Below are 13,023 nucleotides of genomic sequence, written 5' to 3'. Positions count from 1 at the left end.
CATCTGTTCTCCCCACTCACAGTTAGTATTTGCGGCGCGAACGGCCAATGGGATGCGAGGATGGGCGCGAGGGCAAAGGGGAGGGATCTGTTGTTAGGGGTGGGAGGGGGCGGCAGTACCGCTGTCGCGCTACTGCTCAGTAGAGTGGCGACCGGCGGCCGAGGCGGCGCTGAAGGGAGGTGGCTGGTGCTGGCTCTGCTGGGCAGCAGGTGAGAGCGGCAGGGCCTGAGAGACCGGGGCGGGGCGGGGCGGAGCGGAGCAGGGCGCCGGAAGGCTCGGGGGGAGCAGAGCAGAGCAGAGCAGCACAGCAGCCGCGGGCCGGACCCCAAAGCCGGGGGAGCTGAGAAGGGAGGGTGAGACCCAGAGGGGGCGGCCTTAGGGGAGGCCTCCAACCCCGGGAAGGAGCAGGGGTGCTCCGAGGACCAGGCGGGCGGGGGCTAAGGACCGGAGTCCGAGGCGGGTTGGCCGAGTAGCTGGGGAGGGGAAGCGAGGGCCTGAGCGCTGCGGGAGAGCGGCGGGTTTGGCTTGAGGAACTGGGTGGGGGGCGGCGGCGGCGGCACAGAGTTGCGCCTAGAGCAGGGGGCGAAGCGCCTGATCTCCGGGGTGGTGGGTGTGGTGAGCCTGAGGAAAGGGGGGATGGAAGCGGGAGGGAATGAGAGGGGGAAGAGGGGCGTCGAGCCCCATGGAGATAGGGAGGAAGCGGAGGGAAGCGGGCGGCCGCCGCGATCTCCGTGCCCCGGCAGGCTCCAAGCCCATCAGCATAGTTAGAAGAATTACCCCGTTGGGAGTGTTTCAACTTCCTGATTCACTCTCCTAGGATTGCCTGGCTTTCTTCTAGGCCCTGAGTTCTGCCCATCTATCTAGGCTTTGTGAAGGGAGCTCTCCCAGCAAGATCACTCGTTATGCCCTGCACTCACAGTGTGTGGTGTTTGTGTGAAATGTTTCTGGATTTTGAATTTTAGGACTTGAGACTTGAGGTCTAAGGTGGGGGGGGGGGGGAGAGAAAAGGCCAGGCCAGTACAGTACTTGGTTGTATTTGAATCTAGAGGAATAGGTTGAGGTGTTTTCCTTTTTCCCCCTTTTTCCTCTTATTGGGGTTGTGGCTGGGTAAGAGGTGAGGTTGGAATATGCTGGGATAAATCTGAGACTAAAACTTTTCAAACACTTATGGTGAGAGTTCTGTAAAAATATTGGTGTCTGAGATCCTGTAAAATTGACTGGATTTCAAAATGTGTGTGCCCCTGTAAGGGAAACCATTGTTCTTGAGCTCACAATTAACTCTTTTCCATCACCTGCTTATGTTCATGTAATGAGCTACAAGGTAGTGCAGAAGCAAGTACAGGGCATTCTTGTTTTCATGCAAAATGCAGCAGAAATTGAAGTACAAAATGCATAATAACTCTCTTTAGTTATTCTGTGCTGAAATGAACACTAATTATTTCCTGATGTAATGTCTTTTATTATTAACCAATTAGCTACTGGAAACTTTAAGTCAAGGGTTAAATGCAGCTTCTGTTTAAAAGGAATTAATATATTTTATTGTCAGTATTAATGAAAGTGAAAAGCCTTGAAGAATGAAAGGATATGTCTGCCAAGCTACAGTTAACATGTCTTATAGCATCTCTCATCTAAAACTCTGCTAATCCTCAAGATTTATGTAACCTGCTCATTAATGTTTTATAAAACTGTAACGGAGCTTCTGGTTGGAGTTCTTCTGTTTTGTGTGCATTGTCATGTTTTCCAAGGTTAATTTCAGTGTTCCTAATTCAAGCATCCAATGTAGCAAATCTTAACCATTTGTTATAACCAGATAGTTAACAAATTATCATTTAAATTTTTTGTAGTCTTCCTGCTTGTACACATGTCCTTATCAGTGCAGAGAGTTACAGTGGAAGACTAGTTCATACATTTCAGCTACAGTATTGTTGTAGGTATTGCTAGTAGTATAAAATGTAGACTTAAATGGGTGAACAGATTTACCAGAGACAAACAGCCCTCTGTTACTTTTCCCACTTGTTAATATAGGTTTTCCATTCCTTCATTATTGGCCATTCTTTATGGAAATTCTCTCTCAAAAAAAGCAGCATTTGAATGATATCAAAATCATGTGAACAAAGTTTAAACATAAATTGAATTAGGGGTGTGAGATCAATCATCCTTGCTGATTATCCATGCACAGTTTTGATTGCTTATCTCATCTTACAATGAATTTAATCTATAATTGAATAAAGTAGTGGCTTTAAGCCTCAGTGAAAACTCTGATTTGTAGAACAATGCTGTAACAAAACTCAAACATCACATAACAAAGAATGCTTTTTCAAGTATTTAAGTAAGAAATGCTATTAGCATCAAGCGCTTAAACCTGTTCACATTGGGAACTCCTGTACAGAATAACTCTTAAGCCTCATCTATGCTTAAAATTTAGGTCAACCTAGCTATATGGCTCAGGATTGTGAATAATTTCACACCCTGTGTAATGCAGTTAGGTTGACCTAGCCCTCATTATAGATGCAGGTAGGTCAACAGAAGAATTCTTCCATCTGCCTAGCTATCACCTCTTGAGGGGATGGATTTACTACAGTGATAGAGAAGCCCCTTTTGTTGCTGTAGAAAGTAATTATACTGCAGTGCTACAGTGGTGTAGCTGCACTACTGCAGCTGTGCTGCTGTAGTATTTGTAGTATAGACATACCCTAAGCATATGTCTACAGTGTGGCTAGGAGCATGCCTCCAACCCCGGGCAGACAGACATTTGCTAGGTCTGCTTGAACTGCAGTGCTAAAAATAGCAATGTGATCATTGTGGCAGAGACTAGCCCTGAGCTTGCTCTGCTTGAGCTAGTGATGTAAAAATAGCTCTGTGGATGTTTGGGCAGAAGCTAGCCACCTGATTATGGACTCAAGGTGTCATGGGCACACTTGTGCTTGGGTCACTAGCCTGTGCTGCAGTGTCAATGCCTTTTTTAAGCATGTTAGTTGGACCCTTACTCTATCTTTCTTTCCCATCCTCCTCTAAGTTAAATATGTGAAAACTGAAGGTGCATCTAAACTAGAAAGTGTGTAATACTGTTTTCTAGTAATGGGGTGAATGCTAGGCTAGACAGCATTCAAATAATCTTTTTATGATGTGGCAAAAAGATTTCATGATAATGTAGCAGCAGTTGCCAATCCCAAGCATTCAAAAATCACATCTTGCCCCTAAAAATCATAAGACTGAAATGGGAACTGTTGATTTATTTGTCTTCTGGTTTCTGAGCCTTTAGGATTCACTCAAGTCATGTTTTCAGGCTCTTCTCCATAACTCTGAGGGCTAGAATTTTTTTTAACAAAAGCTGAAATTCTTGTATAATCACTTGCATTGAGGAGTTAGGGTCTTAAAAACACACACTGTTTTGAGTCTTGTGATAAAACTACAAGAGTTGGCAACACACTTGAATTCTGCATACAATTGTTCTCACTCCACTTCCAGCACTGAAGCAGTACTGGAAAACCAGTTTAACTTTCCTTCATATTGTAGACAAAGCCTTAGATATGTCTTTTTTGAAAAAGTGGGTTTGCAGAATCTCTGAAGTTAGTATTCAGTCTCCTGTGAAAATCCAGTCAGCTGAAAAAGGCCTCATGAAAAGTATTTTAGATTTTTCCCCTTAAGCCTGGTGGTAGTTTTTGGACACAGCCTTTGGCCCAGACATGAAACAACAGCCAGCTACATTCTAGGAAAAAATAAGTATTTAATGTGTTAGCTGGTAGAGGTAAATTCTAGGGTTTACGTTGACATTCTAACATTAAAACTATAACTGCCTTGTCTGCTAGGATCTAAATACTTGCTAGCTAATGTTTGTTAAAAATATACCTTTTTTCTGGTGAAGACAAGACCAATACATTTGATCAAACTAATTCTGCAGTGTGTCCTGTACAGGTTGAGGAGTGAAACTTCTACCACTTCTTGTAGTGGCAGTAGAGACAACAGGTGTTGATTAGAAAAGATTCTTCTTCCAATTTTAATTTCTCTCAGACTTTTGCTTCGGTACTGAGCAGGAGACAGCCCTATTTACTTTAATTGATTCAGAGTTTGTTCTGATAAATTACTAACACTTGTGAGGTTTCTAGGAGTTATCTGCCATTTCATGCAATCTGAAGAAGCTTGTAACTTTGCAGGACTTTCCTAGCATACTTTCTGATATACTTACTCCCTGTTGGCAGATGTTTATGTCCATGAAGACCTGAGTGAGCTGTCAGCAATCTGGGAAAAGCTTTGCATCTTTGTTTTTTGTATTCATGTACTGGTCAGTTTTTATTCTTAATATGTAACACACTGGAGATTTCCAATGTCTCTAGTTATTTTGTCTGCATAAAGCTGATTCTGGGTAGTGGCTTATGCCCACTCCCTCCTTCCTTCAGGCCCATTGTTACGGAGCACTGTGACTAAAAAATGTCTGAGGAAGCTGTTTCTGTGGAGGAGGACAGATGCTCTGTACACCAACAGATTGGGGTCTGCAAATGCCACAAACTAAATTCTCTTATTGAAGGTATAGAGCCAGGTAATTGTCATGCCGGGGCTCTAAGCAGAAAAAAACTGTTATTCTAGAGTATTAAATATAGAGCATTCCTGGAAAGCTGTTTTGGGTCTATCTTTAAGGCCGGATTAATCAGTCTTCAGATTACCAGGTGAAATCTAAGACATTTCGAATTGTAGCCTAAATAAATTTATCTGCAGCAAGATATACAACAGTTGAGAAATGTTTCTGGGTACCATACCTTTTCTTAAAGAATTAAAGTAGAGATTTTTGATGTCGGGTCCTAAACACAACCTTTCTCTGTTCACTAATCTGTGTGTGTCTGTATGCCAAGACTGTTACACTGTGCTGTTTTTGTATAGATAACCAGTTATTTTGAGCTTCTATGCCAGCTGTAGATTTAGAAACCATAAATGCCATCATGCAAGCTAAGTAAAAAATTCTATATTGACAGATTGGACCAGAAGCAATTTCTAGCACATTAGCTATTTCTGACCTAAACTCAACCACTTTTCCTAGTCAAAACAAACAAAGTGTAAATATGGGGGGTGGAGAGGGGAAATGATGCTTTAGGAAAAAAACCTACTTTTTTCTAACAGTCCTAAAGGTGCTAAATTGTTAATCAGGTTAGTCTGGGTTCCATGCTAGGTAGCTAGTTATTTTAAAAATTCCATTTCCCTAATTCACACAGACCCAGAGAGGTTTGACTTTCAGCAAGTCAGTAGCAGGGATGAGCCTGCAACCCAGCTTTATTTATTTCCTGGGCCTAATCAATCATACTGCCTCTCATCTTAAGGTGTGTATAACTTGAAATGCTGCAGAGCAATGGTTTTCAACCTTTTCTCATGTGTGAACCTCTTTTTAAAAAAAAAAAAAAAAAAAAAAAAAATTCAAATGGAGGTGTGGGCCTCTTTGGAAATCTTGGACATAGGTTTTAGGTCCCCAGGGGTCTGCAGACCACAGGTTGAAAACCACTGCTACAGATGCAGATCTATAGCGCTTCAGAATACACACTATCTATGCCAATGGGAGGGGTTCTCCCATTGGCACAGGTAATCCACCTCCCTGAGAGGCAGTAGCTAGGTCAATGGAAGAATTCTTCCATCAGCCTAGTTCTGTCTGCACTAGGGGGGAAGGGGGTGTGTGTGAGGTCAGCCTAATTACATTACTCAGGTGTGGATTTTTCATGCTCCTGCGTGACGTAGCTGGGTCAACCTAATTTTTAGTGTAGACCGGGCCTGAGTCTCTCCATTAACAGTTGACAACTTGTAGCTCTGGCTAACCTAGATGCTGAGTTCTGTGGCACTTTAAAGACTAACAAATTTAATATTTGCAGGCATAAGCTTTCGAGAGAGCTCTCGAAAGCTTATGCCTGCAAATATTAAATTTGTTAGTCTTTAAAGTGCCACAGAACTCTCGTTGTTTTTGCTGTATACAGACTAACACGGCTACTCCTCTGGAACTAGATGCTGAGTGAATTTCTTTAGGAGTTATTTATCTGAGATGAGAGTGAGGATAGATAGTCTGTCTGTGAAAGCATTCTTCCATCCATTTCAAAAGTAAAATTTTATGTAGAGGTTTATGAAATTCCTTTTCCTTTCCAGTACAGAGGAACGATACAAAATATCTTTTTGCAGAACTGGTGAGTTGGTTCTGTTTGTTAAAAGCTGGCAATAGCAGAGTGAGCTTGAGGCTGCTTTCATGCTTTACTTCTGTACCTATTTTCTTGAATGATATTACATTTTTTCCTCAAGATCTTAAAAAAATAAAAAAATTCTTAGTTTAACTTTAGTTTTGTAACTTTTGTTTCTGACTTTTCTGATATTGGAACTTTGTATTAGAATATGTAGTTGAAGCACATGGCTTGCCAGGTAAGAACCAACTTCCTGAGAATCAGGCTGCTGTATTGACTTCTTGCTATACTCTCCCCCTTCCCTTTTTTTCCTCAGAAAGAGCTGAACTAAGTCCCATGGAAAAATCACTAAATCTGAATCTTTTTCCCTCATGAATTCATGGTTGGTATGTATTTGACTTATACTGATTTCTGTGGTTTTGTGGTGCAGAGTTCAGTATTTCTCAAGTAAGGTATTTTTGGGAGAGGAGGAGATTGGGTTTGTGGTCTTAACTTGGGTTTAAAATTCTTGTGAATCGCCTTGATGGGCAATATCTTTGGTGTGTTACATGAGGGGGGTTGTAAGTTTTCTTTTGCAGAGCTGACATGTTTTATAGCTAACTTGCAAGTCTGCTTTACAGGACTTTCGGTTCTGTTACCTATTTTTCATTTGTGAGAAGGGAGTGTGATGAATGCATTTACTAAACATTATTAAATTATTTTTTCTGACTGTACTGGTGGTTACTTCAGTTTTGATGTACATGCTGTCATCGTAATTTCACAAACTGTCATCTTCAGGAACAATGATTTGTCCTGTGAACTCCAACTGTAGTTAGATCTTTCTTCATGCACTTAAACTTCAATTTTTAAACAACTTGTTATATTTAGGAAGCTTTTAACAGGTTGCAAATCATTGCCAAGTAAATATCAACCCAAATCTATCTTGCTTAGAGAAACATTGTGCAGTAATATAATCAAATCTCTCTATTTAATATGGTGTTATTATATTAGAGTATACTATCCAAGGACATGTTTCTGGTAATATTAAGTTGAGTGAAACTATTGACTGTACTCATATTTATTAAACCAGGTGGGTTTATCAAACATTAATATTTAAAAAATGGACAGGTGTACATCCTTTTTTAAAGATTAATGCACTTTTCTGAGTACTGAATAAAAAGTAGTTATTTTCTTGGTGTACCCACTTCCACTGGGAAGTCCCAGGAAGATTACCAAAGAATTTTTTATTGTGATATCCCACTGTCTAATATCTGGTACAAATCACATCCAGTACTCTTTTTTTCATGTCTACTATATATGCATAAAATCGTCTTTCTCTACAGTTTGGCCAACATTTATCCCCGTTCCTCTTGGAGTAATTTGTCTATCCAAACCGCTTCCTACATTGTCATTCATATGGACATTTTTTTGTTACAAAAATTGTCTGCAAAGACTGATTATAAATTTTTTTTGTCATCACTTGTATTAAAGTTAACTTTCTGCATAAAATAACTTCCCTAGAGAAGTTGAGAAACATAGAGCCTAACTTGAAGGTACTGGTACCAGGAAAGAGTGGGCCAGTTAGTTAGTTTTTGCTGTCTAAATAAGTTAGAAAAGTTTATTTGACCAGGTCGCCAACCATATGTATTCCAGGACTCTCCCAATCATTTACATTTGGATTTTTATTTCAGTGGAAATATGAACATAATTTAAAATTGTTGCATTCAGGTAAGCATCCTGAATAATCATCTATAAAAGGCCTAATTTTCTACCGCACTTTCATACTTGAACAGAAAGAAGTATCCTGTTAAAACTGAAATTGGAACCTACAGTGTGTAATTGATAAATACAGGTGATATTATAAAGGAAACACTGAATAACTAAGTACTACATAGCAGCTCTTAATTAAATATATTGCTAGAATTGTGGGTGTATGGTTCCTGGCCAGGCTCTGATCTGACTTGGGGCCTTTAAGCCCTGTTGCAGTGTGTAAATAGTCTATATTGAATGGGCTAATTGGAAGTTGAGACAATTTCTAGTTAAACTGAGGTACTAATATAAACCCACCTAAAATATGAGACATATCTTGCACATATGCATGTTGTGAGACCATATACAAGTGCTGCATCATGAGAATTCTTCAGTTTTTCCCTTTTGCTTTTGAGCGGCCTCAACACTTAATTAACCTCTGGAGTTTTCTTTACTACAACTGGATCCATGGTGGTCTGTGGGTTTATGGCTTCCAGGTGAGGAAAGGTCATTTCTTTCAGTACCAAGACTCAAAATTACCCAAGGCAGTCCAAGGAAAAATAGCTATCAAAAGTGAAAGGTGGTAAGATTAATTTGGCAGAAACTTATTTTAGGTGAAGTGTAGTGGCTCCTTTTTAAAAAGAAGTTTATTTAAACTGTATGCTCTTTCAGGTAGGGAATGTCTGTCTGCTGTGTAAATGCGTAATGCTACAAAAAAGATGCAAAGTCCAATTCTCAGAGATGATGCTGTTTAAACGCTATTTTTATAGTTATTGACATGGACGTGATAGAACTTCATGGTAGCACCCTCACATGACAGCACACTGTCAGCAGAAAATGAAATTAAAACTGCACTGCTTGTACTCCACTATTCTATAGATAACTGAATCTTGCTTCTGTGGACATGATGCTCTTAATGTAATAGAAAAGATTTTCAAAGTAATCAAGATCCAGACAGACAAGACACTAATGGCTTGTCTACACTAGTGTACTTAGCCCATGCTGAAAAATTTAGCATAGTTGATGTCTTTGTTCAAAATACCGCATTTTTAAAAGTAGGAGACAATGCAACAAATAAGATTTCAAAGAAAGCAATAGTTTGATTAGTCTGTAGCAGAAACAGAAATAAGTCTCTTCCATGTAACTGATAAATGAAAATGCCAATCTATCAAAATAGTTTTGGTGCTGTAGGACTCAGCCCTACCCACTTTCTTCCTAGACCCTCTGTCTGATCCCATCACTGTAATATTTGAATTTCTCACAAATACTTATATTGTAACCACCCAAAACCCCTGTAATTCCAAGTATTATCTCCATTTTACAGTCTTCAGCAAAGCCAGGAACTGGACCTGGATCTCTTGAGTGTTTGTCTTAACCATAAGACCATTCTTTGTCTCCTGCTTGGTCTCGCTATGGGTTGAATTACAAAAGTATAGTCTTTCTCTGAAAGGGATGAGAATGTTACTTTACATGATGTGGAAGGAAGATAAACCAAGAAGTGGGGGAAAGGGCATTTCTAGATTGCACAGAGCCATTTGAGTCTGTTTGTGTCTCCTGCCCACAGGAATTTGAACCATCAGGTGAGACAATCTCAGAAACTTGTTACCTGTGCTTTGCACCTCCTGCAGTTGACAAACCTGTCTTGGCCACTCAAGTCCCTGGAAGAGATAGGAAACCCTTGGTCTGTAACTTCTTAGATGTAGTCCTACTTCCATCTTTCTTAGCTTCATTAAACGTGTTGCGTATTTCATGGGTTCTAGACCTATTGCATTTGACCTGTTCATTATCTTTTTCTTTGCCCTGTGGAAAGAAAGAAATATAGAATCCTGGTTACTACTTGGCTTCTGAGTCTGCGTCAAAATGGTTAAAGGCAGCCTTTGATTTAGGAGAATGGCAAAGATCTGAATATCTTTTTAGGACCTCTCCCAGAAGCATAGCACTGTATAATAGGGTCACTGCATTTACAGGGGTCTACCAGTAACCTGTCGAAAAAGGCCATTTCCTTACTATTTAACAGTCCAGAGTTTTCTAGGTTTTTTTTTTTTTTTTACTCCTGAAGAGTATGCATTTGAAGCATCTTTTCTTCTGTCGTGGCAGCTGATGAGTTACCATTAAAGGAATCTCTCGAACATGACTTGTGTGAATACAGATACTAGTCTGTCGGGAGGACAGGTTCCAGTTGTCTAATTCTACAAGAAGAATTATCCTTTTGGAGAAAAAGATTGAACATAAGTTAATTTGGGAATAAGAGGAGGTGCTGTTAGCTTTCAGAGTCTTTGATAGCGTAGATAGTACTATAGCTTCCTTGTCTGAATGAAGTGGGCTACCCAGCTTGTTCTACAGAACTAGATCAATTTTCTTTCTCTGTTAGAGAGAACCATTATGAAGACTAGTTATTGTGCAGGTGTAACAATGCCTGTATGATCCTCTACTGCTTCAGCTGAAAGGACCAGGCCTTTCAGAGGTGGCAAAGACTGGCAAACCTATAATATAGTCTAGACACTAGAGTAGTGATTCTCAAATGCAGCCATCCGTGGATTTTTTTTGTGGCCACTACAGCCTCCATAGTGCCCCAACAATTGCTGAGATGTTAAATATTAAAGTTGGCTTGTAAACACTATAGATCCTACTACGCACTCATTGCCTTCTAAATATTATGGTACAGTGCAGGCACAGAGCTGAACCACATAGGTGTGGCATTCTTGCAAGTCACAAAGCATATTCATTGGCTAATCACTGTTTATATTTTGCGTGACTGTAGCTCTGTATGCAGCTATTGGCCAATGTCGTTGGCAAGATCACTGCGTGGTGTTGGGGTAGATTCAGATGGTTCGTGGCAGAAGGTGAAAGGTAAAGCGAATGGATATCTGAAAATTTTTCAAAAAGTCAGTGCCAGAAAATGACCCTGAACGTAATACAGGCACAGTTCCAGAGGAGCCAAGTGCTGGTAAGAAAAGCAGATCGTGGAAGGAAGAAAAACGAACATTTCAGGACTAGTAGTGAGAAATGCAGTTTCTTGAGTTTTCTGAAGCCATCTGATTCTGTTTCTGAGCAAGTTGCAGTGTGCGCTGTTTGTAAGAGAAATTCATCAAATTAAAATGTACACAATGGAACATCACTATAGCATTCATACAAGGGAAGTTGAACAGAATTATCGTGGTGAGTTTGAGGCGCAAGCTGTTAAATGATGTAAAAACTGAGCTCAAAAGACAAAAGCAATGGCTCAGATATTTTGCAGTAAAGTTGATCAGATATGGATGGCTACTTCTAAAGTTGCACTACTTTTGGGGAAAGCAAGGAAACATTCAGTGACAGAGAACTTGTGAAGAAAATTATTCTATCTCTACAACCAGAAAATATACAGATATACCACTGAGCAACGACACATTACAGAGGGGCACAAGAGAACCAACAAATTTTCTACAAAACAAAACAGCTGGAAAAAGTGGCAGAAAGTCCTTATTATAGCATGTATTTGGATGAGAATCTTGCTGTCATGAGGAATCCCAAGATAATTGTATGCATTTGCTTTTTTTGACTGATCACCATTGTCTGTTTTTCTGAAGGTGTTTTATGTCAGGTGAGTTTCAGTGATAGGCCAGCTGACACACATTTTTTCAAGGTGTTCAGGTGAGACAACTGATGGGGCAGTGGCTATGCAAAATGCACGAGTAGGGAAGCTGAACTGCTTCCAAGAAAGTTGCATTTTTTTTTTTGTTTCACTGTTTTGCCCAACAAGTACTTGCGAATGAGGCTTCAATTAAAAGTATGGATGAGGTTGAATCCATAGTGAAAAGGTGCATCGGGGGTGTTAAAGGGAGATTTGCAACTCTGTGAAATGGGCTGCGAGACACACACAATGCTACTGAATTACACGCTAAGCTGGTTTTATGGATTAGTTTTAATGACAGTGTTCAGAGGCCATTTGAGCTCCGGGAAGAGCTAGTTGAGGTTTTGAACACAGTTTTGCTGAAACTGTCCTAAAAACGACAAAATCCAGAAGTTACATGGTTTGCTCTCTTTTTTTTTTTTTTTTTTTTTTTTTGAAAGAGTTCTTATTAAAGCTTGCTACCTTGAACCTGAAACTTCAGAAACCTCAGCTAATGATATTTGACAGTATTAAAGTAATTAATAAATTCAGAATGACAATCCCTGACATCATCGAGCACCTGCTAGAGGAATGGGACTTTTGAGTTTATGAGCTTAGTCATTCTCATCCTGACAACTGAGAGACTATGCAGCTGTAACCAGTAACTAAATATCTTCTCTGAAGACCTTGAAAATCGTTTGTGAAGGAAATTTTTTCCATCAGTACATCTTCGTGACTGACCCATTCAGCATTTCTGGTTCACTTTTTTTGACTTGCAAACAAACTGCCTTGCAAAACAGACTAGTTTCTTTGACTCTTTGGTTGTAATCAATCTAAGTACCTCATGCTGCAAATGCGCAATGGTATAAGAATTAAAAGATAATTCAGTCAGCCTGATGTTTATAGTACAGAAGTTATGGAGTAAAGTGTGCCTGTTGGAGGCAGCGCTGTTTTAAGACCTTCGTAGGCCCCCCGACTGAAATAACTAATTTGATTTTAAGCTATTAATAGTTTTTTTTTTTTTTTTTAAATAAAAATAAAAAATTATATATAAAATTTTTTTTGTAGGCCCTGAAAGTTTCGTAGGCACTGTGCCTATTGTGCCTAATGGATAATCTGGCCCTGGTTGGAGGACGCCTACAAGCTCCTAATTAAAGTTGCTTTGCTTTTCTTATTCTTGTTTTCTTCTACTGTAGAACCTCTGCATTAGAGGACAAAGAGCCATCATGTTTTTGCATGGGATACACAGGGAAATCAAATCACCGATAGTACACAAGATAAGTGTCAAACTTCACTTTTGAAAATGATAAAGCTAAAAGGGTGGGTATTCAAGTGTCCTTTGAGAATTTCGAATTGTTTTGTTTGTAATATCAAGGATGTCCAATGGGAGTATGTGTGGGTTCGAACACTAGTAACAGGCTTTGTTTTGGAACATATTTCCTCTCCCCTATGTGCTCCCTGAGAGTGTGACACTTGGTAGGTTTTCTTTGTTAGCCGGATAGCTTTATATGAATAATTCTCTCTTCCCAAAAACTCCCTTATGTGGTCCCAGGGAACAAA

The 13,023-nt window shown here is 39.9% G+C and overlaps 1 protein-coding gene across 7 annotated transcripts in view; it reads left to right on the top strand.

Moving 5' to 3' along the window:
- NUMB (NUMB endocytic adaptor protein) overlaps window positions 1-13,023 on the top strand; it is a 139,765-nt gene continuing 126,742 nt past the window's right edge. For 5 of the 7 annotated variants that reach the window (XM_067557868.1, XM_067557871.1, XM_067557867.1 and 2 more), the window contains exon 1: window positions 135-209. The gene's annotated coding sequence lies outside the window, so the exon portion shown is untranslated. Of the gene's footprint in view, window positions 22-134; window positions 210-337; window positions 354-13,023 lie in introns of those variants that run through there. The other 2 variants (XM_067557865.1, XM_067557866.1) reach the window with 2 other exon arrangements.

The sequence above is a fragment of the Emydura macquarii genome, unplaced genomic scaffold, assembly GCF_026122565.2.
Source record: "Emydura macquarii macquarii isolate MOO-44397 ecotype Brisbane River unplaced genomic scaffold, CSIRO-AGI_Emac_v2 contig_1876, whole genome shotgun sequence".
Classification (NCBI taxonomy): Eukaryota; Metazoa; Chordata; order Testudines; family Chelidae; genus Emydura; species Emydura macquarii.
Note: the sequence above shows the minus strand (reverse complement) of the source record. Positions and strands in the feature narration are given on the sequence as shown.